Consider the following 25285-nt stretch of genomic DNA (forward strand, 5'->3'; position numbering starts at 1 on the left):
GTGTGTACATGCGTACAAGTGGGGAGCAAGGCACAGAGGGAAATGGAGAGAGAGAATCTTAAGTAGGCTTCATGGTCCACGTGGAACCCTCTGCAGGCCTCAACAGCATGACCTTGAGATCATGACCTGAGCCAAAGCCAGAGTTGCTTAACTGACTAAACTATCCAGGAGCACCCTGTTTTTAATCTTTTGAGGAACCTCCATTCTGTCTTCCACAGTGGCTGCACCAGTTGCATTCCCACCAGCAGTGCAAGAGGGTTCCCCTTTCTCCACATCCTCACCAACACCCATTGTTTTTGACAGGTGTGAGGTGATAGCTCATTGTAGTTTTGATTTGTGTTTCCTTGATGATGAGTAATGTTGAGCATCTTTTCATGTGTCCATTGTCCATCTGTATGTGTTCCTTGGAGAAATGTCTGTTCATATCATCTGCTCATTTTTTAATTGGATTATTTGTGTTTTGAGTGTTGAATTTTATAAGTTCTTTATATATTTTGGATACTAACCCTTTATCAGATATGTCATTTGCAAATATCTACTCCCATTCAGTAGGTTGTCTTTTAGTTTTGTTGATGGATTCCTTCCCTGTGTAGAAGATTTTTATTTTGATGTAGTCCTAATAGTCTATTTCTGCATTTGTTCCCCTTGTCTCAGGAAACATATTTAAAAAGATGTTTGCTAAGGCCAATGTCAGAGAAATTACTGCCAGCACCTCTGAGGTAGCAGTAATTATACCAGACAAAATAGACTTTAAAACAAAGACTGCAACAAGAGACGAAGAAGGATTCTATATAATCCTTAAGGGGACAATCCAACAAAAAGACATAACAGTCGTAAATGTTTATGCCTCCAACCAATGTAGAGCTGTTCGAGAGGGACGAACTCCCTGGCATTTGCCATTAGTGTACATGTGTGTGTGTATGGGGGTGGGGTGTAAATAAGGATTTATAGGGAATGTCTTTACCCACCAACATCCAAAGCATTCACCGTATAGAAGATGCTCTTTTGGTTGGAAAGACAGAAGGGTTGGCCTCCACAGGCCTGGCTTCAGTGTTATCATATCTCTGCCAGGATTGGGGTACTGAAAGCGGTGCTGATAAACCCCACAAAATTCAAAATTTTGCTTTCCAACTAATGTTGGGGCAACATGGGTTGGTTCATATATTTAATTTCTCCAGAAGTCAAAGAAACACTGTTGTCTCTTCACTTCTACTTCCACGTCCAACAAGGAGGCCTGACATCTTACTGGGTTGGAGAAAGTATCGGGCATTCTACTTGATGGGTTAACCTGCAAATCAACGGACTTTAAGTGCTTGTTGGAAGCAATCCAGCCAGCTGTAGGATGCTAACTTCGTGGCTCATGATCTTAATGATCCCTTGGAAGCACAACTTCCTACAACTGATGATTTTGAGGAATGAGGTCTTTTAGCAAAGGAAGGAAGCCTCCACCTGGAAGTGCCCTTTGTGAATTTAGACTTGTTGTCTCTCTAACATGGCTACCTTTTATATTCCTTTTGAAAAACAGCTATTATTATTATTATTATTTTAAGATTTATTTATTTATTTATTTGACAGAGAGAGACAGGCAGTGAGAGAGGGAACACAAGCAGGGGGAGTAGGAGCGGAAGAAGCAGACTCCTAGCGGAGGAGCCTGATGTGGACTCGATCCCAGAACACCGGGATCACGCCCTGAACTGAAGGCAGACGCTTAATGACTGCGCCACCCAAACACCCCTGAAAAACAGCTATTAATTTGCTTTAAATAAATTTTTCTTGTGAAAACTGAACACTTTATCCATGAGGCCTTGTGATTCTTTGGCTTGTCAGTCCCATTTTGGGGTGAGTCAATTCAGACTCAACATTAGGAGTGTGAGAAGGACACAACAAGCCTTCCTTCTCAAATGGAAATGTTATATTCAAGAACACATATGGCCTGATTCCAGCAGTGTCTTCTCTTTAATTGAAAAAGTTATGCCTGTCCCTTTGGTGGAAACTTTATTCCCAACTTCATCACTCAGGAAAAGTGATGAACTCAGTGGGTCTCTTAAGTCACAGAAGTCCCCTAAATACTAGGTCTGGCTCACTGATGCTTTGCTTATTTGAAATCTGATACTGATGTGCCTATGTTGGCACAGTGCTGGCTATGCAGAACGACAGCTGACATGGTCACTACACTCAGCTGGCAGAACTCAAAGCCCTTCTCATTGCTCTAACAATTCCTCTATTCCTTTATTCCTCTGGATGAATCTTATTATGTTTTATTGACTCATGGATGGATGGTTGCCAGTGGCTTATGTGTGTGGCCTAGATTTGGAAACCTACCCCCAGGGGTCCCTTAAGACACTTCACCTCTGTGCTGTAAACTGTAGAAAGAATCTACAGTCACTCATTTAACTGTCTGCATCTCTCAGGTAGATGTTCATATTTTTTGAAAATAATGATCAGAATCAAGCTGTTGATTGAATCTGCACTATCTGATTGCTACCATTGCTGCCTGGATCCATCTTCACGCTGGACACAACGTAGGGCCATCATAGACTGGCATGAAGTATTAGACTCTGTTTCTGATTCAGAGATACCACTGCATGCCAGACTTGCAACCCCTGGCTAAGGTGATCCTATTGTTTCCTGTTGGAGGAGACCACAACACATAGGGCATTGCCCCACCCACTACTGGCAGATTAACTACATCAGGTATTTGACCTTCAATGGACTTATCAGTAGGAACTCATTGATGTCAGCACATTTCTAGACAAAACTGCTACTATTCTAGTCTGATTAGTCAAAAATTTGAAAACGATCTGTGTCAGGTTTTCAGCTTTCCAGACCGTTTGCAGTCTGACAATGGTGCACATTTTATTGTAAAGTCATTCAAAATGGCTAATATTTAAAGTATCTGATGGGTCTTCTTGCTCTCTACCATCCACAGCCATCTGGAATTGTTAAGCTTTGGTACGGCCCCCTCAAAAATACACAAAAGAAATGTCTGAGTCTCTCTTTCTCACCTCCTCTTGGTCCACGTAATAGATATTTGAGGACAATCCCTGTCATTGTGATGTTCTAATTCCTCTTTATTTTCTGGCACTGTTGCCTCCCTTGTGCATTCCATACAGGCCATGTTTCATGATAACCATGGATTTATAAGCCATTAGCACTATTTGCAAAGTAAGTCCTTAGTTTTAAATTATATGCTTCCTAAAACTGCCACTTAAATATAGAGATTTTTTACTGATTGCTAAGAATGAATTGTTTCTTTCAATATAGTCAATAAACCATGGCTATTTTACCTACTTATTACTTCAGAAATTATTTTTATCATGGCCTAGATTTCTGTTTCTCTAATATGAATGCCGGAATGTGCTTTCCAAAACCTTTCTCATCCATCAATTTATTTTAGTGGAAAGTTTAAGATTATAAAAGAGTGTTTTATATAAATGGACAGTATGACAGGGGTTCTTCTATGCATTTACTTGCTCACTATTTCTGTTTACAAAATATGCTACTTAAATAGACCCAATTGAGAAGAAATTTCTAAGAAACACATATTTGGAACATGACTCTAACATTTACGTAGTCGTGTGTAGGACTCGCATCAGAGATATTTTCAATCTCATGTTATAGCTCAGTCTCATTACATCAAAGATTTTTCTAGCTTCATGGTATTTCGCTTTGTTAGATTTCTCTTCATTTCACCCTCCTTCCTCTTTCAAAGGAAAATCCACTCATGATGCTGAAGCTAATGTGGTTAGTTGTGATGATGCGTGTCCAACTCATTAGGACGCAAAGTGACTGTTACAGTGGCAGTGATCCCTCCATCCAAGCTTGAAATCCCAGTCTTGATTTCCTTCTCTTCCTTGAAACTAACTCTACTGCTTCGTGGTCAGTTACACAGGTTTTACACAGGTTTTGCTTCCAATCTCTTCTACAGTAGAATCTTATTTTTCATCAGAAATTTCAATCTCCTTTCTCATAGCCTCCCTTGTGAACCCCAAGTGTCATTACAAAAACATCAACAGTGGTTTAGGTGCTAAAAGCACTTTCAAATACTAATAACACTGTGGTTGGAAATATTCTGTACGGAGGAGTGGACGTGGACAGTGAGCAGATATGTCAGCAACAGCTTTACTACTTAGAGCATACTAACCAGGTACATGATGATTAAAAATAACTGCTGGGTTAAATGCTAAATAAAATGCTGACTCTTTCTGAAAAAAAAATGCCACATACGCCATATTAGAATACAGATGGTTTATTTATTTTGTAATTATATGGCGAATATTTTTTAGCAGGCAATATTTTAGAAAACTACCACAAAGCACTTAATCAGGACTCAGCTTTTATTCCTTAATGAATAGAACACATTGATTTTTTAGGCAATGTTGTGTAGGGCAGGATAATGATCATGTTATGCTCCACTGTTGAGTGTCAGAAGGATGCCGGGGGTTCACAAGGACAGATTTTAGCCATTGCCAGGACCTGATTTGTCAAGGAGAAACTGAAGAATTAAATAATTTGCCTACTTTCTCCTCTCATGTTTTGATCTCCTGTCAATGTCTCCCCGTAGCTGAAACTAGCCAGAAGCCAGAAGGCAAGAATGTCTGTGTGATGCAGTTGTTAAGAGTTCAGCTTCCAGGAGCATAGAATGCAACAAAGAATTATGGAGAATGGATGTGGGTGTGACATTATGGATAAAAGATATTAGCATCATGCCCACTGAAGTAGCCTATGTGACAGAGTAGTGAAAGTTCCCCTGAAAACCCAATGGCATGTCTGCAATACTGGGATAAACTGTCCGAGTGTTTCTTGTGGGCTAAGAAGGGTCCAGATGGGGGCAGAACACAACCCGGGGGCACCTTGGGTTCTGTGGTAATCTGAATAATGGCCCCCAAAGTATCCACCTCACAATCACTGGAAACCATTAATATTAACTTCTATGGCAAAAGGACTTTGCAGAAGTGATGAAAGGAAGAATCTTGAGATGGAGTGAGTTTGTTGGACTTTCTAGGTGGGCACGAAATGTAATCACATGTATTTGTAGAAGAGCGAGGCAGAGGGAGATTTGAGTACAGAAGGGAAGGCAATGTCATCATGGAAGCAGAAATTGGAGTGATTCAGCCATGAGCCATAAATGCTGGCAGACATGAGAGCTTCATGTGGCAAGAAACACATTCAGCCCTGCTGTAATCATGATATAAGACCTATAAAACTCTTTTGGATGTTTAGTCTCTCCTGGGACACATGGTGTCTTCAGTTTGAGAGGAGAATCAGAACTAGACCACAAACCAGTGGAGGTTAATGGCCCCTGTCAAAGTTGCTGCACGTACAGGGCATCATGGGGACTTCTCCAGGAGCTGCCTGAGACTGCAGTGGGACAAAGAGGGAAGTCAGATGAACCCCTTCTTCTGTGCTGTTTTTCTGGTCTGAGGTCAGCTGAAGCTGGAAAAAGGAGAGAAATTTTAAATTTGCATTATATTCCATAATTTTTTTGTTGTACTGAACTGGAAATTTGAATAGCTGAACTGGCATGTTCTTGTGGTTGACAATAACTGAAAGATGCAACTCTCTGAGAACTACTTACATTATTGGAGACACCAGGGAAACAGGTAAAGAAAAAACTGCATATCAAGTTCTAAGGAAATTGAGAGAAACCTTAGTCCTCAATTTACACAGGTGATATCGGAATTATTTTAATTGTTTTGCTTTTATGAACAGGATTTTGGAACGCTGAATAACACTAATTAGCCCAGAAATATACCCCTTTTTATCTAAATTCTGTTAAAAATATCAATAATCTAAAATCTCTTTTGGTTCCAATCTTCCTAGGTTATCTGGTATTCTTGTCTATTTGAAACTCAACTCCTCTGATGGGTATATATATGTCCCTGTTTTGTTTATTCTATTTATTAAAATCAAACTATCTGATCTCTCTAATATTTGTCAGTATTACATAGTCATAGAACTGTCTATAAGACAAAGTGCCTATGGAGATATAGACATTCGATAAAAAATACACTTAACATAAAACTTACGTATAAGAATACATTTAAAATAGTGAGTCACTTTAGATTTTGAATTTCAGGTGTTGGTCCCATGAAGGAATTTTGGTCTCTTTATGTGTTGCAGGAAATATCATAGATCATATGGAATGATACAGGCACAAATTTAGAAAGTGTGGTCAGAGAGGTTCACATCTTAAAGAGGTGACGTTTGAGTAGGCCCAAATGAAGTGAGAGGGCAAGGCTCTAAAATAGTTGGGGGCAGAACCGTACAAATATCCAAAGACTCTTAGATGCAGGATTGCATGCTTTGTTTGAGGAAGAGTAAGAAGGCACTGGGACTGGAGCAGTCAATGAGGTAGGAAAGGACCTCAGAGGACTAGTCAGGGAAGTGAGGGTGTGGCAAATAGTTTGGATCTCATTTAAGGTAGGGCAGTGTACTGCTGAGGGTCCAGGAGGTAAACAAAGCCTATGTCAGATCATTAAATGGAGGGAATTTAATATAGGAAAATATTTATAAGGCAGTTGGAGAGCCCAAAAGATAACAGGAGAAAGAAGACAGCACAGAGATGATCAAAACAGAAAGCTGGTGTGTTTCTAGTGATGGAGGGACTTAGGAAGGAAGATGGGGACCCAGAACCACATGGTGGGAAATGGAATGACAGTGGATGGTTCCTGGTGGGAGCTGGGAAGAAGAGGCAATTGTTGTGTGGTAGGACCACATTGCATGTGCAGCCATGGCAAGAGATAAAGTCCGAAGTAGAGAGGAAAGAAAAACACCATGCTTCTCCCCTCTTCCCACCTTCCAAATACCAAGCCAGTTGCTCCCATTGACTGAACCTCACTGGAAGTGGGTGGGCCATGGAAACTGTGAAATGTGTTTTGCAGGAATCAGCACACTGAGTTATGGGCAGAACAGGGAAAAGCCATGGAGAACAAAGAGGAAAATGACTGACACAGTGGAAGAAACCAGATTGACCACGGCATAGAATCACAATATTTGGGGACAGAGGCTTCTCATATCCAAGTAAAAACATGATTTGTTAGCACAATATTCTGTAAAGAGAGTAAATATATCTTACCCAATCTGTCAGTCTCCTTACTGTAACATAGGGGTAGGACCTCTCAGATAAAGTCTCAGTATGAAACTGCATATGGAAGGGTTTGGTAGGAAGGGAAAGGATTTTAGAAAAAAAGGTTTTTGAAGAAAGAATTGAGTATACTTTAATGCATATACTTACTGACTTGGGAGATACAAGTTCCCCCTTGCGTATCTACAATGCTAAAAACCAAATATCTGTAAGACAAAATATTTTTATTAGTTTGCCTCCAAAACCTGAACTCAGTGGATCATGCTTTTTGGTTTGATATACTTTGCTACAGAAATATTGCTGTGCTTAGTGATGGGGTGAACCACCACCAAATCCCACTAGTGTTGTTAATTTATGAATGTACACAAATTATATATTTTTTTCTCATTTTAATGATTTTTGATTATATTATGTTAGTAACCATACAGTACATCCCCGGTTTCCGATGTAAGGCTCGATGATTCATTAGTCGCGTATAACACCCAGTGCACCATGCAATACGTGCCCTCCTTACTACCCATCACCAGTCTATCCCATTCCTGCACCCCCCTCCCCTCTGAGGCCCTCAGTTTGTTTCTCATAGTCCATAGTCTCTCATGTTTCATTCCCCCTTCTGATTACCCCCCCTTTCTTTATCCCTTTCTTCCCCTACTGATCATCCTAGTTCTTATGTTCCATAGATGAGAGAAATCATATGATAGTTGTCTTTCTCTGCTTGACTTATTTCACTTAGCATTATCTCTTCCAGTGCCGTCCATGTTGTAGCAAATGTTGAGAACTCGTTCTTTCTGATAGCTGAGTAATATTCCATTGTATATATGGACCACATCTTCTTAATCCAGTCATCTGTTGAAGGGCATCTCAGCTCCTTCCACGATTTAGCTATTGTGGACATTGCTGCTATGAACATTGGGGTGCATATGGCCCTTCTCTTTACTATGTATCTTTGGGGTAAACACCCAGTAGTGCAATGGCTGGATCATAGGGTAGCTCAATTTTTAACTTTTTAAGGGACCTCCACACTGTTTTCCAGAGTGGCTGTACCAACTTGCATTCCCACCAACAATGTAGGAGGGATCCCCTTTCTCCACATCCTCTCCAACAATTGTTGTTTCTTGCCTTGTCTATTCACAAATTATATTTTAAAAGACAAAATTGTGAATCTCATAATACATTTATTTCCAGGGATTTTGGATGCAGAATTAGGGACTCTATTTGTATTTTGCACATCACTTAATTTTCAGTTCTATCTCTTTCAAAGAAATGGTGAGAAACCACTGAATAAAAGAACAACCTCTGCTCTATTCTGCTTGATTTCTCTCTGTTTCTGTCTGTCTCTCTTTCTTATTTTTTGGCTACGTTATTGTTGTTGGTACACTATAACAGTGATGTTGCATGTTAACCTGGATTAGAATAACATTTTCTTATTTTCAAAAAGACTTCACGACTATTTATAAAATAGGTTACCTTTAGATCACGTTCTTGATGAAATTGACATTTAAGTATGGTGTCTTGCTATGGATTGCTAAGAACTCATTGCCTCTTTAAAACACTCAGCAAAATCATGACTGAATCACCTGTATTCCTGGAATGATATTTGCCATATGCTGACTTTCTTTTCCTCTCATGTAAATTGACTGTCTGTTTTGAAAAGTTTCTGTTCCAGTCACTGTTTTGTTATGGTAACAGTTCGGGAGGAGCTCAGGGAGAAACAATTCTTTTTACAAACTTTTATTTATTTTTTTAAAGATTTTATTTATTTATTTTAGAGAGAGAGAGAGAGTGAGTACGGGGTGTGCAGAGGGAGAAGAGAATCTCAAGCAGACTCCATGCTGAGTGTCGAGCCTGGAGCCCAATGGGGGGCTCAATCTCAGGACCCTGAGATCACGACCTGAGCTTTTCACAAACTTTTATACAAACAGGCACCCCAGTAGATTTTGTATTGTATTATTTAACCATGTTATTTCTCCATAGTGAATTAAGTGTTAGTTTTTTGTATCCTTACTTATTCACCTTTTCCATCTATAAAATATGCTACCAGTAAGCATTCTATCAGAAGAAAATTCCAAGTAAAAAAAGACCTCCTCTAAAATATAACTCCAGTATTTACAGTCTAATCAAAGATTTATGATCTTCATATTATTTTTCTTTGTGGTTGGCTCTTTCCTCTAACTTCCTCCTCTCTCAGTGGTAAATGCTGTCATAATTCTGAATTTAGTGTCATTTCCTGTGGTCCTATTTGCCCAAATGATAATGACAGAGATATTGACATTAATGTGATAATGATCTCCCCATCCAGGTTTGCAAACCTCACGTTTGGTTTCCTCGTCTCCTCCTTAGGCTTTATCTTCTTTCCCATGACCTGGTACACTGCTTCGATTCCCAGTACCTCTTCTAGTAGCTACAAAATGGCAGACACGCTATTTCCTCTGCCCGATACCCATTCACCATCCCCAGGATTGTACAGTCCTGTCAAGGCTGGCGTAGGCGTTAGATGTTATTTCAAGCAGTAGCAAGTCTGTGGTTGGCAGTATTCTGCACGATAAGTACACTGAGCTGCTGATGGAGTCTGACCCAAAGAGCCAGAGTCATATCTGAATCCAGACATCCTTCTCGAAAAACTTTAATCTCCAAACGGAATGTAATTAATGGCTCCTGTCCATTATATATATACATTATATATTATATATACATTATATATATATATATCTTCTCATATTTTTGAGCACTTCTTAGGCGTTAAAAAAATTTACAAGTATCTTTATGTTGATACATTAAACTATTCTTACAATATATTTCTAATAAACTATTTCCTTACATTTTACCTTTCAGATGATGAAAATAATATCAAAGGGGTTCTGTAACCCATTCAAGTTTCCAGATCTAACAAAAAACCAGAATAGCAGACACTTGAAACTACTGACTTCTGACACCTCCCGTTCAGCAGGCTGAATGAAGAAGGGAAGAAAAGGATCATCTGATTGGGATCAATTAGAAATTGTTTGTGAATTCTAAACATTGTTTAAAAAACATTTTTTTTTTTTACCTTTGTACTGTCATCTCATTTAGCTGTATGGTATTTTCCCAGGTTCTCTGTGTGTCTGTTCACATTAGCTTATTCTACTGATGTCAGAATTTCCATGGGACTGAGACTGTTGTGTCACTTCAAACTTCATCTGGTTTTTCAGTGTTATTCAATTTTTATACATCTACTTATCACTGATTCCATTTCTATAGTCACACATTCATTCATTAAACAGTTATTATTTAAAAATCTGCTGTGGTTTAGTCATGATTCTGGGAGCTGAGATATAGAAGTAAACCAAAGAGATACAATCCCTACTCTCATGGCCTTTTTTTTTTTTTTTTTTTTTTCTGTCAGGCCTACCAGAGATAGGTAACGACAAGATAGGAGCGATTTTATTTTTTATTTTATTTTTTAACATTTTATTTATCCATTTGAGAGAGAAAGAGAGTGAGAGAGAGCACAAGCAGGGAGGAGAGGGAGAAGCAGGCTCTCCGTTGAGCAGGGAACCCAATGTGGGACTTGATGCCATGATCCTGAGATCATGACCTGAGCCGAAGGCAGACGCTTAACTGACAGAGCCACCCAGGTGCCCTGACGGGAACTATTTTAGAGTCAGAGTTCAATAACATGCGCCTGAACTTTTCTCCCTCACCCCCTTTTCTGCATCCTTAGATCTGTATTGACAGAATTTATTGATTTGTCACACAGAGGAAGTGATAGCAATTTCTTAATTGAAAATAATTTGTCTTTTTGCATATTTTAGGTCCTGGGTGTGCCATGTTTATGTACAGTTCTGTTCATATAACAAACCTCATTGGTTTTTTAGACGATTAAAAACCCAGGAGAGACCAAGATAGATGTGCAGGAGAGGACACAGTTTTGAAGTTAGATCAAAGAGCCATTGGTGGGAATGGAAGGATATGCCTGAGATCAGTAGAGTTATTAAATGAGTTATCACTTATAAAGTACTTAGAAGCGTGAGTGACGCATAATGCGTATTTGTTGGTGTTCTTAAAATAAATATATACGTGCATAAATGCAAATTACTTAGAAAATTCTCTGGATCAACACTCATACTTCTCTGTGATAGGTTGCAAAAAATACGCAAATGAAAGAGCATTTTCCCTTTCTGTTACGTGATACAGTGAGCACATAAAATATCAGAATCATTCATTCCAGTAGTTTCTTTAGCAAACAGAGGTCATACTGACAGTTTCTGCAGGTGTATGTAGTTTCCAGCATCGCCACATCAGTTGTGAATTTTTATCATCCGCAGTCGTAATGAGGCTTTAGACAGAAATTAGCTGAAAGGCTTTTGGTATGAGAAGTGTTTGGAGATATCCCTTTAGCAACCACCACAGGACATAGTTTATAAGAGTGTAAAGGGGTTCAGAGACTTAACATGTTGAGCACCTTTAATTTAGGAAAAAACCTGTCTTTTTTTTTTAATTAAAAACACATATGCTGCGATATTTTTCCATCCCTGTTTCTCATAGAGTTTCAACTACCTATATTAATTCTGACTGTTAGCCAAAGTAGCTAACTTCTATTCCACGGAGAAAAGTCCTGCGTGGATAGTTGGGAACTCTCTACTATGCAGAAATATTTTGTCAAACTAGAAAGCTTGTGAACACACAACTGTCTACTGTCATACTGATCAATTTTTCATCTTAAAGTGACAAAAAGAAACACATTTGTTAACATATTTATTTTTAAAAGCAGGTTCATGGGACGCCTGGGTCGCTCAGTCAGTTAAGCGTCTGCCTTTGACTCAGGTCATGATCCCAGGGTTCTGGGATCCAGTCTCGCACTGGGCTCCCTGCTCAGCGGGGAGTCTGCTTCTCCCTCTGCCTGCTGCTCCCCCTGCTTGTGCTCTCTCTGTCTGACGAATAAATAAATAAAAATCTTAAAAAAAATAAAAATAGGTTCATGCCTTTCACTGTCTTCAAGTTTTGGAAGTTTTATCTACAACTCTGGAAGTTTTAAAACTGGTAGAATATTGTCAAACTCCCAGCTATGGTCAGTAACAAACTGTAACATTGTATGAGTCTCCATTGGAGGGGTATTATCAGGAAATGATCAGAATAGCTTTAGTTCTAGCTTGTTTTAGTTTTTTAATACATCTAAGCATTATCTATACTTTTGTTATGGCCATTATTATTTTAAAAAATAAATATTTATTTTCATTAAGTTTGAATCCATCTAGAGGAAACATCAGTAACACCAAAAATCAAAGCACAACGGGCCACTTTTTCATTCAAAAAGAGAGGGAGACACTAAACTCCTGGTCCTTGAGTTTCCTTATTACTTTACTGGTGTCTAGAAAAAAGAGTGATTCCAAGTGTAAACAGTGATTTCAGTGACAAAAGTAAAGTGTGCTTTCCTCGCCCTTCTGCCCCTCCGTCCTCGTTCTCTAGTTCCTGTTCTCAGAGTAATACTTGCTGCACTCCGACCCAGCTCAGAATCTTGCTTATTTTTTCTTATATATAGTTTAATGTCCCCTATACTGTTAGGATTTCCTGCAAGTTCAAAGGATGTGATGAGAAATAGTATTCACATCAATGAGCATAAATCCAGCGTGACATCTCCTTTGAAGGATTCCAGGACTGTTTGTTTTCCAAATTGTTGGTGGTTGCAGAAAGGGAAATGGCCAGCAGGTGGGGAATAACCTTTACTACTTATCTGACATGCAGAAACTTGAGATAACAGCAATCTACAGAACTCCACATTCTGCCAGGAAAGGGAGGAATTAGTGATCCTCCTATTTTGTATTCTGTATGATAGCTGCAGTTATCTTGTCCTTTTCATCTGACTACTACTCATAATTATAAAACACCATCTATTTTTGTAGGTCAGGATAATTATTTTGTACCCTGCAATATACACTCATTTTATTTAGTCATCCCCAAACCAATGAGTTAAACATATAATTTTAGAAATTGTGAAATTCTGGCTGAGTAGTTATTTAGTTATTTATTTATTTACTTACTTACTTATTTAAATTAGGAATTGAATTCACCAAGCTAGAAAGTGGTGGAGCTTGGCTGAATCTAGATCTTTCATATTCCAGGGCTAAGCCTGTGAAGCTCTGTTATTCCTGCCGCTTTATTCACTATGTCAGCTTAGGCCAGTTCTAGTCAATGACTAGTTTGAATACAGAATCTTAGCCGCAATTAGTGCATCTCATTGAAGGAGAAAAATGAGGAAAAGAATAGCTTGGAGTCATTAATTATAAACTCGCACAACAGATCAAATGTGTGAGTTTATCTCAAACTGTAGTTGGCCCAGTCAGAACTAACATGTCCTCATAAAGTGTTTCTTTTCTTTTATTTAAAAAATGTAGATATTGACCATGCAAGCTGTCTTGATACATTATCATGTGCTATTCAATTATCTTTTTTTTTTTAAAGATTTTATTTATTTATTTGACAGAGATAGAGACAGCCAGCGAGAGAGGGAACACAAGCAGGGGGAGTGGGAGAGGAAGAAGCAGGCTCCTAGCGGAGGAGCCTGATGTGGGTCTCGATCCTGTAACGCCGGGATCACGCCCTGAGCCGAAGGCAGACGCTTAACCGCTGTGCCACCCAGGCGCCCCTATTCAATTATCTTTTAATTTTCATGAAATCTGAAAACAACGAAAGGAGGAGATGGAAAAAAACCAAAAATTACAATATAAAATCATCCATATTCATCTCTTACTTTTCTGTTTCAAAAATAAAATGTATGTCAAATTTTATTATTAGAAAACTTCTACCATTTTAAACATAATTGTAGTCCTGATATATGCTTTTCATTATTAATTTTTAACAGTTTTATTTTATTTTTTAAAAAGATTTTATTTATAATAAGTCAGAGAGAAAGACAGAGCACAAGCAGGGGGAATGGCAGGTGGAGGGAGAAGGAGGCTCCCTGCTGAGCAAGGAGCCCGATGTAGGATTCGATCCCAGGACCCTGGGATCATGACCTGAGCTGATGGCAGACCCTTAATTGACTGAGCCGCCCAGGCATCCCTTTGACACAGTTTTAAACAAGTATTAGATCTACTATTAGAATTCAGAGAAAATTTATTCGATTATATTTTATTTTTTTAAGATTTATTGATTGATTGATTGATTGATTTGTTTTAGAGAGCTGCACGAGCAGGGGAGGGGCAGAGGGGGTGGAAGAGAGAATCCTCATGCAGACTCCCTGCTGAGCATGGAGACTGACTTGGGGCTCAATCCTGGGACTCTAAGATCATGACCTCAGCCAAAATCCAGAGTTAGTTGTTCAAGACACTGAGACTCCCAGGTGCCCCTCCATTATATTTTAAAGTTTATTATTTATATTTGTAAAAAAATAAAAAGGAAAGAGAATGAAATAAAAATGTAAACAAAAAGAAGAAAATATGCATGCAATAGTGATCATATTAAGATGAAATACCACACAGCACAAGGAAAATGCTATAGACAGAACCAGAGGAGATAAACGATCAAGAAGACACTTTAGATGTGAAGGCAACTTAAAGAAAATCTGTGATTAATGAATCAGATCTGTTACTGATTTCGTGTAATGACTGCACCATAATCCTTGTTTTAAATTTAACTTATTAGGTTAATGTACAAATAAATAATATTACTTTTTGAATATATTTTATATGTGAGTTGATTGAAAACTAAGGATGTGCTAAAATTAAAATTTTAATTACAATTGAAATAAAACTGAAGTTTCCTGACTCGATGTGATACATTTCTTTGAAATGCTTTAGATAACATATGTAAAAATGATACATATTAAGGAATGAAAGAACACACAACTCTTAGAGAAAACAGTGGAACATGACAATGTAAAGATTTGAAGTGGGTAAGTTCTTTTTTCTGTGAGAGAGCCTTTGAACCTACTTGTTTATCTCATACTATTTTGGTTATCTATTGCTGTGTGCTAAACCACAGCAAAATTTAACGGCTTAGAGCAACAAATATTTTGTTTCTAATGTGTCTGTGGGTTGGCTGGGCAGGGACTAGCTGAGATAGCTCTCCTTTCTGTTCTATGTGATGTTGGCCGGCTTCAGTCATGGAGCTGCCATTAGGACGGAAGCCTCCATGATTCCATAATCCTGTCTGTCCTTCAGCTAAAATGGCTCTCTTCTTTGTCTTTATTCTCAAAGACTTCTTACCCTTCATGACTATTCATCTTCTGTGACCTTACCAACATGATAGCCCAGACTGCTTGTAAATTCATTCTTCACAAGAGAGAAAAAGATTCAGCGCTTCTTAAGAGTTTGGTTAGAGAACTTGAGAAACATCACATTTACCCCATTCTGTTGGTCAAAGCAAGTAACAAGGTCAGTTCAGATTGAAAGTGCAAGGGACGAGTACAAGGGCACGAATACAAGAAGATAGTATTTGGGGGTCACATTATAACAATCTACCGCACATATTAATCAATTATCAATTTAGTCTTGAGTCAATACATGTAAATACTAAGAATGAACGTCTGTTATGGCCCACGGATGTTAAGTGCCTGAGATGCAAAGATAGTAAAACAGTCCAAGCCTGATGTTTACAATGTTATGGGTTCAGATTCTTTATAGAATTTAATTCAATCAAAAAGGACTTATTGGGGCACCTGGGTGGCACAGCGGTTAAGCATCTGCCTTCGGCTCAGGGCGTGATCCTGGCGTTCTGGGATCGAGCCCCACATCAGGCTCCTCCGCTGGGAGCCTGCTTCTCCCTCTCCCACTCCCCCTGCTTGTGTTCCCTCTCTCGCTGGCTGTCTCTATCTCTGTCAAATAAATAAATAAAATCTTTAAAAAAAAAAAGGACTTATTTTCACTGGATTGGTCTGGTTCAGAAAAAAAAAATCAAGCAAAATCTGGAAATAGGAATATAGCTCAAGCAAATTCACTAAACTGTGAGTATTAAAGCAAATATATAATTTCACTCATAGGTAGAATTTAAGAAACAAAGCAAAAGAACAAACAAAGGAAAAAAGATAAACAAAAAGAATAGATTCTTAAATATAGAGAACTGGTGGTTGTCAGTGTGGAGATGGGTGGGGGATGGGTGAAACAGATCAAGGGGATTAAGAGCACACTTACCGTGAAGAACACTGAGTAATACATAGAATTGTTGAATCACTATATTGTACACCTGAAATTAATTAATATTGTACATTAACTATACTTCAGTAAAACATCATATATTTTGAATTCCTTCAGGAATTTTCAGTGTTTTTATATATTAAAGGTTAAACTTAGAGCTGAAAAATGTTCAAAATGACATAAATTGATCTGTGAGAAGAAATCTATAATAAATCCTAATTTGTTACCCAAAACATTTTTATAACCTTTTGTTGTATTTCCTTAATTTTTTAATGCATACCTTTTGTATCTGTGATAAAAGATATTTTTTACTGTTGACTTTTATTCCCTTCGTATTAAGTATTTTTCTGAGTGTCAGCCTACTGTAGGATATTCTGAGTCTAGCTTAGGTAAAATTCTTCCTGACATCTTCAACCTCTTTATAAACATATGAATCTGAATGAAATCAGATTGCTTTCTCGTAGCCCTATCTACAGTGGCTTTGGTTGTACCTAGGCAAGCATGCCTCTCTATTGAATAAGCAGAGTCTAGGGGGCCATGTGCATCCTACTATCCCTGAGTTTCCTTGAGTTGTATCTTGTGTCTTTGTGGTGTTTGTCCTATTTCATTACTGGACAGTTAGTGCCCAGCATGGGACAGAAACTATTCTTTTCTGACGTATGGCCTTTTGGAAGCAGAGCAAGTGTTTTTGCATCCACTTCAGAAGTGGAAGGGAAAAGTGGTGAGCATGCATTGGAACAGGATGGTCAATGATAGGATGCTTCTAGGAATATAACTTGGGGCTATAAATCATGAAGCAGGGGATCTACTGAAAAAAAGTAGAGATCCAGGATAGTAGGTTTGCTTGAAATATCAGATATTGAAACAGTTGGAAGAATCAACAGGGGTGCCTGGGTGGCTCAGTTGGTTAAGCATCTGCCTTTGGCTTGGGTCATGAACCCCGGGTCCTGGGATGGAGCCCTGCATTGGGTTCCCTGCTCAGCAGGGAGTCTGCTTCTTCCTCTCCCTCTGTCCCTCACCCCTGCTCCTGCTCTCTCTTTCTCAGTCTCTCGCTTTCTTGCTCTGTCTCTCAAATAAATAAATAAAATCTTTTTAAAAAAAGAACCAACAAATACCACATCCACAAGGGGACAGATTTACCCTTCTCAAACCATGTAAGTCTCAAAGGAAGAAATAGAGTAAAGGGGATCCTGCAAGTTTATTTCAGGACTTCACTTGGTGCTCGATTGAAGACTTCCACGTTCTTTGCCTGACTGAAGGGTTCCATGTCCTCAATGAGAGGGGGCAACTGGACATTGTAACCTGAGCTAAGCGCATTGCTGTCACTGTCAGCATGTGGATAAATTTAATAAAGACATTGCTGGTCTTTCACTGCATACTTCCCAAGCACAGCTCACCAAGAAGGATGACCACTATACACAGTTGTAAGGACAGTAATTTGAAAATGCTTGGGTGCCTCAGGATGGTGTCTGATATTCACACATACCACAAAAGCCACTCTTTGCTCATGTTTGTCCATGCTTTCAGGGTATTGCAGCCCTAAAATTATGCACCACTGACCCAGTTCTTATTCCTGTGCAGCCCCTCTCCTATATTTCCTGGAGTTTCTTTTAGTGCTAGAATAGTGACTCCTAGGTTCTTGTTGAACGTTTCAATTAGGGTAAAGGACAAAAGCCTGGCCTTTCTAGAGGGATAGGTCTGTCTGCGTTAGAAGCCTGTGCATGTATCTGAGTCTGGGAAGCAGGTAGGGGTTAAAGTGTGAATAACTTTTCTTTTCTTCATATTTCAGGGGTGGATAGGCTGCCCTAATCAGGCCCTTACTACACTGAGGGAGACCTCGTCATCCTCGTGGCTACTGATTTTTGCCCTTCATAAGAATATTTTGTCTGTTTAGCTTCGTGTAAAGTAAAACTTGACAAAACTACGAATATATCAATTGTAGACCATCCTTCCCCTCAAATCATTCTTTTTTATTTTTTATAACTGATATCTTGTTATAAGTAAAGCGTCAGAGGTGAGATAAATGTCAGAAAGCTTGAGCGCAGCTATTGGGTGTTTCTAGTTAAAAGTAGATTCATCTGTTTTGGAAACAAACTAAAAATCTTCTTGGCATCCTCTAATGAAAATAACAATTCAGGATTCTTGACTGAATTTTAGGCATTCTTCCTTGGTCTAGCTAGATTAAATACAAGGAAGCCCTTCTGGGCTTGGCTTGGGCATTTCCTAGTAACAGCTGCAGGCCCATTTCAATTAAAGAGCGAAACGAGTACTTAGACCTCAGCTGTGGAGGCCACAAGCATTCAGTGCTCCTAGCCCTGCTGCTCGGTTTGTTCATTTACCTCTTTCTTTTCCTTTCTTCTCCTTCTCCTTCTCCTTCTTCTTCTTTTTTCAAGTAGGCTCATACTCAGGTGTGGAGCCCAACAGGGGCTTGAGCTTGCGACCCTAAGAACAAGACCTGAGCTGAGATCAATAGTTGGCCGCCTAACCGACTGACCCACCCAGGTGCCCCTTCACCCACCTCTTTCCTGTCCGCTCAGTTATCTTTTCCACAGTGAGGCTTTCCTTCATCATCTGCTTTAAATTTTTACCATCACACTTCACACCTGTCTCAGCTTTTCAAGTCCTCCTTCTATGTTTTATATTTCTCCATCTGATAAACTCTTTTTACATATGTGTGGTCTTATTGTTAGATTCCTTTAATAGAGTTAAAAATACCACAAAACACAGTTTTTGTTTCTTTCGTGGGTTACTATCTTCACAGCATCCAAAAGAGGGTCTGTCACTTAGTAGCTACCCGGGAATATTTCTTAAATAAAGAAATTTGGTTTAGCTTGAAATATCTTCAAAGGAAGTATCGATGCTTGTTTACATAAGAGTTGGGGAAAATCTTAATAATTTCAATATGAACTATCTTTAGTGATTTATTTTCAAAATATTGGCTTTAACACATTCAGATATCAGTTTCCTTTTCCATCAAAGTTGTTCCTACTCTATCCGTAAAAATGTATAATTCTCATATAATAGAAAATGTGATTCTGTTCTGTATTTACTGTTGAAGAATGAAACTCATTCAGATTAACTAATAATTCCGTTTCAAAACATTTAGTATCTCACTTTAATGATACAATGAAGCAAATAGCCAAGGAGTGATACTCTTCTGGGATACCTCAGCCTACTGGTCAACACTTTTACAGTATTCATCGTGCAGTCGCAACACTCAACACTTTCTTCTCATTCCACTCACGGCAAAGACTAAGAGCATCAACTGCATTTAAATGACTTTGGAAAAAGTAAACAGAATACAGGCTATTTCTGTTCCTTTTTTTAATTTCCAGCACTCTAAAGGTGCCTGTAACCAGGAAAAAATCACGTTAAACAAGTAAATTATAAAATGTAGTATGTGTAATATAGATACTTTCGATTATCCTAGGTTACAGGAAAAAACCAAAGTCTTTATCACTGACAAAGAAGGTTTGTCTCAGCTGAGACATAATTTGTATTTTCTACTTCATGTCATAAAGCAAACTTACCAGACCTAATTCTACCATCTCATAGCGTGTTGGATGTGCTCTTCTTATGTTATTAAAAATTGAGGTATAATTTTCTAACCTTTTCACTAGACAGAGATCTTAAAATTAGAGATAACATTTATTCTCATCATTCTACCTGTTAGTGTCTGCCTGGACCATTGTAAACATGATACTCAAATACAGTGAATAGTAAATATCCTTTAACTGCTACTGACAAGTTATAATGTTTACTTTGCACTTATATCTTTCTGGTTAGAGATTTATCACCTCTCCCACCACGTGCACACACACACACACACACACACACACACACACGAGTAGAAAGAGGGAGCAGGGTAGGGGCGCCTGGGTGGCACAGCGGTTAAAGCTTCTGCCTTCAGCTCAGGGCATGATCCTGGCGTTATGGGATCGAGCCCCACATCAGGCTCCTCCGCTATGAGCCTGCTTCTTCTTCTCCCACTCCCCCTGCTTGTGTTCCCTCTCTCGCTGGCTGTCTCTATCTCTGTCGAATAAATAAATAAAAATCTTAAAAAAAAAAAAAAAAGAAAGAGGGAGCAGGGTAAAATCTTTTTTTTTTTCCTATGAAATCTAACTGTAAACAAACCCAAAATTTTTTAAAAAGAACCATCTACTTTGGTACCGATGTCTTCTTCAAGTGAATTATTTTATATCTGAAAGTATCATTAAATTCACAAATAGATAATAGTGTATAGAGACAGATTAAAAAAATAAGTTGTGTTTTTTAGAAGACAGAAGGAATGAAAACAGGCAAACCAGGAAACAAAGCATATAACTGAAAGCTATTAGAGGTTATATAAACTTTTAGTGACAACTTAGTTTAATGATCTGTTGAAATCTAGGTTTTACCTCCATAAAAACAAAAGTACATAGTCAAGTATGTGTGCATGCATACATTTACGTATTTATAATTTATTAAATATTATGTGTATTATTAAGCATTAAATATATCTTTTAAAGATTTTTATTTATTTATTCAAGAGAGAGAGCACAGGCAAGGGGGAGCAGGGACAGAGGGAGAGGAAGAAGCAGACTCCCCGATGAGCGGGGAGCCCAATGTGGGGCTTGATCCCAGGATCCTGAGATCATGACCTGACCTGAAGGCAGACACTTAACCAACTGAGCCACGCAGGTGCCTCTAAACATTAAATATTTACATGTTTATAGATATACACAAATATATGTTATTATGATATGGAAAATATACATCTAATACATCTGTGGTTATTTATGTATCTAAAAATTGAAGATTCAAAATTACCAGGACAATGGAGGCCAAATAATATACATCATCTTACAGTTATGCAAAGTGACTCTCTATATTTTGATCTCTTAGAGGTAGACAAAGCTTAATGAGTCTCAGCTCAGCTGTTGCTAGCTAGTTGACTATAAGCATACTTCCCTTGATAATCCTGTGTTTTCAACTATGTAACTTAAGAAATAATGCTATCAATAACATAAGGTTTATGAAGATTAAATAAATTATGCAAATGATCTATCACAAAGCTTAGCATATAGTAAACTGAAAAATATTTAACTGTTTTACAGATAATTATTAAATATGAAAATTATATATAATATATATTATGAAAACTGTGTGGATTTAAAGGAAAATAAAGTGATAGGTATCACTATCATTGGTGTTATTACAAAATGAGAAAAATGATACAAATGGAAAAACTAGAATGTTAGAAATGTTGGAAACTGAGTCTAATAGTTTCTGTGCCACCCTCATAATTTTTTTCTTTCCTTCTTCCTTCCTTCTTTCTTTCCTTCCTCCCTCCCTCTTTCTTCTTTCCCTTTCTTTCTCTTTTCTTTTCTCTTTCTTTTCTTTTTTCTTTTCTTTTTTTCTTTTCCTTTCTTTTCTTGCCAAATCTAAGTACCACCTCAACAATGTACTTGTTTTTGTGTAACTTGATTCACTTTACAAACTAAAATTACAAATAAATAAAAAGCTACTTCACTACTAAAGAATTAGGGACACATTATAACATTTTAAAGAATAATCTTTATATGCCTCTGTTCTCTCAGATTTAGTTCAGGCTACTGGATTTGGGAAATGTATAAATTAATTCACTGGAGGAGAAATCAGTACGAAAACTAAAAGGTGAGTTCTCCAGACTGATAGGTTTTTACTGATCTGAGTAATCTCCTGTTTGGTACTTACGTGTCTTACTAATCTTAGGGAATTCTTTTACTTCCCCTATTTTTTTCTTTATGTTCAAGTTTCATCAAGACATACTGATTATAGGGCTTTACAATGCATATATTTTTGTCTAAGGTCAAGAAAGAGATATCTCTGTGCCATTCCAGAGGTATTTAGTAAAAATACTTCAGTTTTAGACTTTAGGAAGTAAACAACGCGTCACTAGGTGTGTTATTTCAGAGTGAGAACCTTAAGACCCACCCAAGAGCTCACCACAGAAAAACTGTTTTCATCTACAAGGGGACTGACAAGCCACAGCTGCAGCTAACAAGTTCTTTGCAAGTCTTACATGAGGTCTTATTCTCTACTGAAGTCCCTCCTGTGATGGAATATATTAATTGGAAGAGAGATGCTTTAAGGGCCGAGATTAAGAAATTTTGAAACAAATTATATGTTGTTTTTTTTCCGCATTCTGGTTTTATAAACCCCTGTCTGCCCTTAATAATTAGAGAATGCCAACGTTTTATCCAAAATCTATGTTACCTATTAGGATGTTATTTTGAATGCTTCTTTTCCTGTGTAGACATCTTACTTTATAAAACAGCTATTAGGCAGTGTTAAGTGCTGAGAAAGATCTAAATGTATCCAAAACTTTCACGTTGTTTTGTTTCTTTCACCTGAATTTGAGTAAGCTCTTCCTGAACCAGATGCAGAGTTGATTGCTTCTTGGGTTTTGTTGCTTGTCTATTTCTTTTGATGGGAAGCAGTTTCCTGGTACTTTTAACTCTATGGGAAAAAAGAGAAACATTCTTTTTTTTTTTTTAATGATTTTTTTATTATATTATGTTAGTCACCATACAGTACATCCCGGTTTCCGATGTAAAGCTCGATGATTCATTAGTTGTGTATAACACCCAGTGCACCATGCAATACGTGCCCTCCTTACTACCCAACACCGGCCTATCCCATTCCCCCACCCCCCTCCCCTCTGAGGCCCTCAGTTTGTTTCTCAGAGTCCATAGTCTCTCATGTTTCATTCCCCCTTCTGATTACCCCCCCCTTTCTTTATCCCTTTCTTCCCCTACCGATCATCCTAGTTCTTATGTTCCATAGATGACAGAAATCATATGATAGTTGTCTTTCTCTGCTTGGCTTATTTCACTTAGCATTATCTCCTCCAGTGCCATCCATGTTGCAGCAAATGTTGAGAATTCGTTCTTTCTGATAGCTGAGTAATATTCCATTGTATATATGGACCACAACTTCTTAATCCAGTCATCTGTTGAAGGGCATCTCGGCTCCTTCCATGATTTAGCTATTGTGGACATTGCTGCTATGAACATTGGGGTGCATATGGCCCTTCTCTGCACTACGTCTGTATCTTTGGGGTAAACACCCCGTAGTGCAATGGCTGGATCATAGGGTAGCTCAATTTTTAACTTTTTAAGGGACCTCCACACTGTTTTCCAGAGTGGCTGTACCAACTTGCATTCCCACCAACAAAAGGGAAACATTCTTGTGTAACATCTTTGGTTCGTATCCATGATTGAACTCGTAACTGTCATTCAAATCACAACTGTAAAAATGATACCCTACTTGTCAAAACAACAACGCAGTATCTAAAACCCATAATATAATTGCGCAGATATTGGGTAAAAAATCAGAGATCAAATTAAAACAATATGTTGAATAAGAACTGAAAAATCAGCATTTCTACTAATGGCAAATATTTCCTCCCTTGATGGAGGTACAAAATGATCATCTCAACTCCCTAGAGAAAGCCAGAGCGAGACCCTGTAAGGAACAATCCTACTCAACTCTTAGGAAAGTTCTCTTGGTGGAAGTGAATCACCAATAAGTATCTGGTTACTCAATTTAAAGTAATGTCAGGATCTTTAACTCTAGGACAAGAAAAATTTAAATGATTCCCTATTGTTACGTTTACTTGTGTGATTAAAGAAAGTATTGGATAAAACAGAATTTCTGATGTATTAATAAATTTCTACATCAGTGAAGTAGGAGAGTGCCCACGTATTTCACTACGATTAAATGTACTAATACTGGTAAGTGTGTACTCATACACTTAATGAGACATTCAATTAAACAGTAGAATAGGGATGTGATACGTGCTCAATAAATGTTAAAATTCTCCCCCACTAAATCAACTCATTAAAATGAAAATTGGTAAACAAAGGAAAAGTTCCAGTCATTTACTTTGTCTTTTCTTTAACAACTGAACTTCAGAGTAACAAAATAAATGGTGGTAATTACTTTCTAAAATATAAAAACAGAGATTATATGGGTTACACAAATATATACACAAGACAAAACTGCATTAAACTATACACACACACACACACACACACATACCTCAAGCAAATAAGTGCATACAAAACTGGTGAAATCTGACTAGTTTATGGATTGCATGACTGTCAATGTTATGGCTTTGATATTATACTCTAATTGTGTAAGATGTTATCCTGAGGAAAACTGAGTGAAGGGTACCAGGGAACTACCTGTACTGTATTAATTTTGCAATTCTTTGTCAATCTATATGCATTGCGACATAAAAAGTGAAAAAAGAAGAGGTTAACAGAAGACAGTATATGTATTCTCTTGGTATTAGCACTAGCTATCTTCATTTTGCTTTCTTATGTCTCAGCTACACTGTCTGCTCTCTCAAGTCACATTCTGTTATCTTCTTTAATAAAACATTCATTTGACATCAGAAATAGTAAATTTAGGGGCACTTGGGTGACCCGGTAGGTTAAGCACCTGACTCTTGGTCTCAGCCCAGGGCTCAATCTCAGGGTCATGAGTTCAAGCCCTGCGGTGGGCCCCACGCTGGGTGTGGAGCCTACTTAAAAAATAATAATAATAAATTCAAAGATGGTGGACGTGCTACATATTTTCAAACAAAAGCTCATGGAAGTCATTGCTCATCTTTATAACATTGTGTCTTGATGAACCTGGACTTGAGTTGATTGTAATTGGTGCACAAGAAGAAGTTCACTCTTCCCTGTGCTTCAGAATGAACTTCTACATGTTGACAGAGGGAGACTTGCTCATAAAGACCTCTCTTAAGAAAAAGAATAAAGGAGATAAAACAAAAAAACAAACAAAAAAATGATTGAAAGGAGCCAAAAATTTCCCAAAGTTCATCTTTCTACAGATCTAGTGCTTCGGATTTCCTTTAGATGATCATTACTATTCCTTTTGAGTACAGCTGACCCCACTCCAGTGTCCAAATTGGACCACAACTGATTCAAAGCAATCAGCGTGTCTCATCCACTAGCCACAGTAATTTGCATCTGGCCTAGTCAATGTCGACAAGATGGAGAGGGATCCTTAGATGACCCTCTCAAGAATGTGAGGAAAATAAGCTAGACACAGA

General features: G+C 38.0%; 1 long non-coding RNA gene across 1 annotated transcript in view; it reads left to right on the forward strand.

The window, feature by feature from the left end:
* The window catches only part of LOC121105398, a 47044-nt gene extending 35580 nt beyond the window's left edge, over nucleotides 1-11464 (forward strand). The window contains exon 3 of the long non-coding RNA XR_005837857.1: nucleotides 9920-11464. This is a non-coding gene — a long non-coding RNA (uncharacterized LOC121105398). The remainder of the gene's footprint in view (nucleotides 1-9919) is intronic.
* Nucleotides 11465-25285: the final 13821 nt, after the last annotated feature.

The sequence above is a fragment of the Ursus maritimus genome, unplaced genomic scaffold (genome assembly GCF_017311325.1).
Source record: "Ursus maritimus isolate PB19 unplaced genomic scaffold, ASM1731132v1 scaffold_26, whole genome shotgun sequence".
In the NCBI taxonomy this organism is placed as follows: domain Eukaryota; kingdom Metazoa; phylum Chordata; class Mammalia; order Carnivora; family Ursidae; genus Ursus; species Ursus maritimus.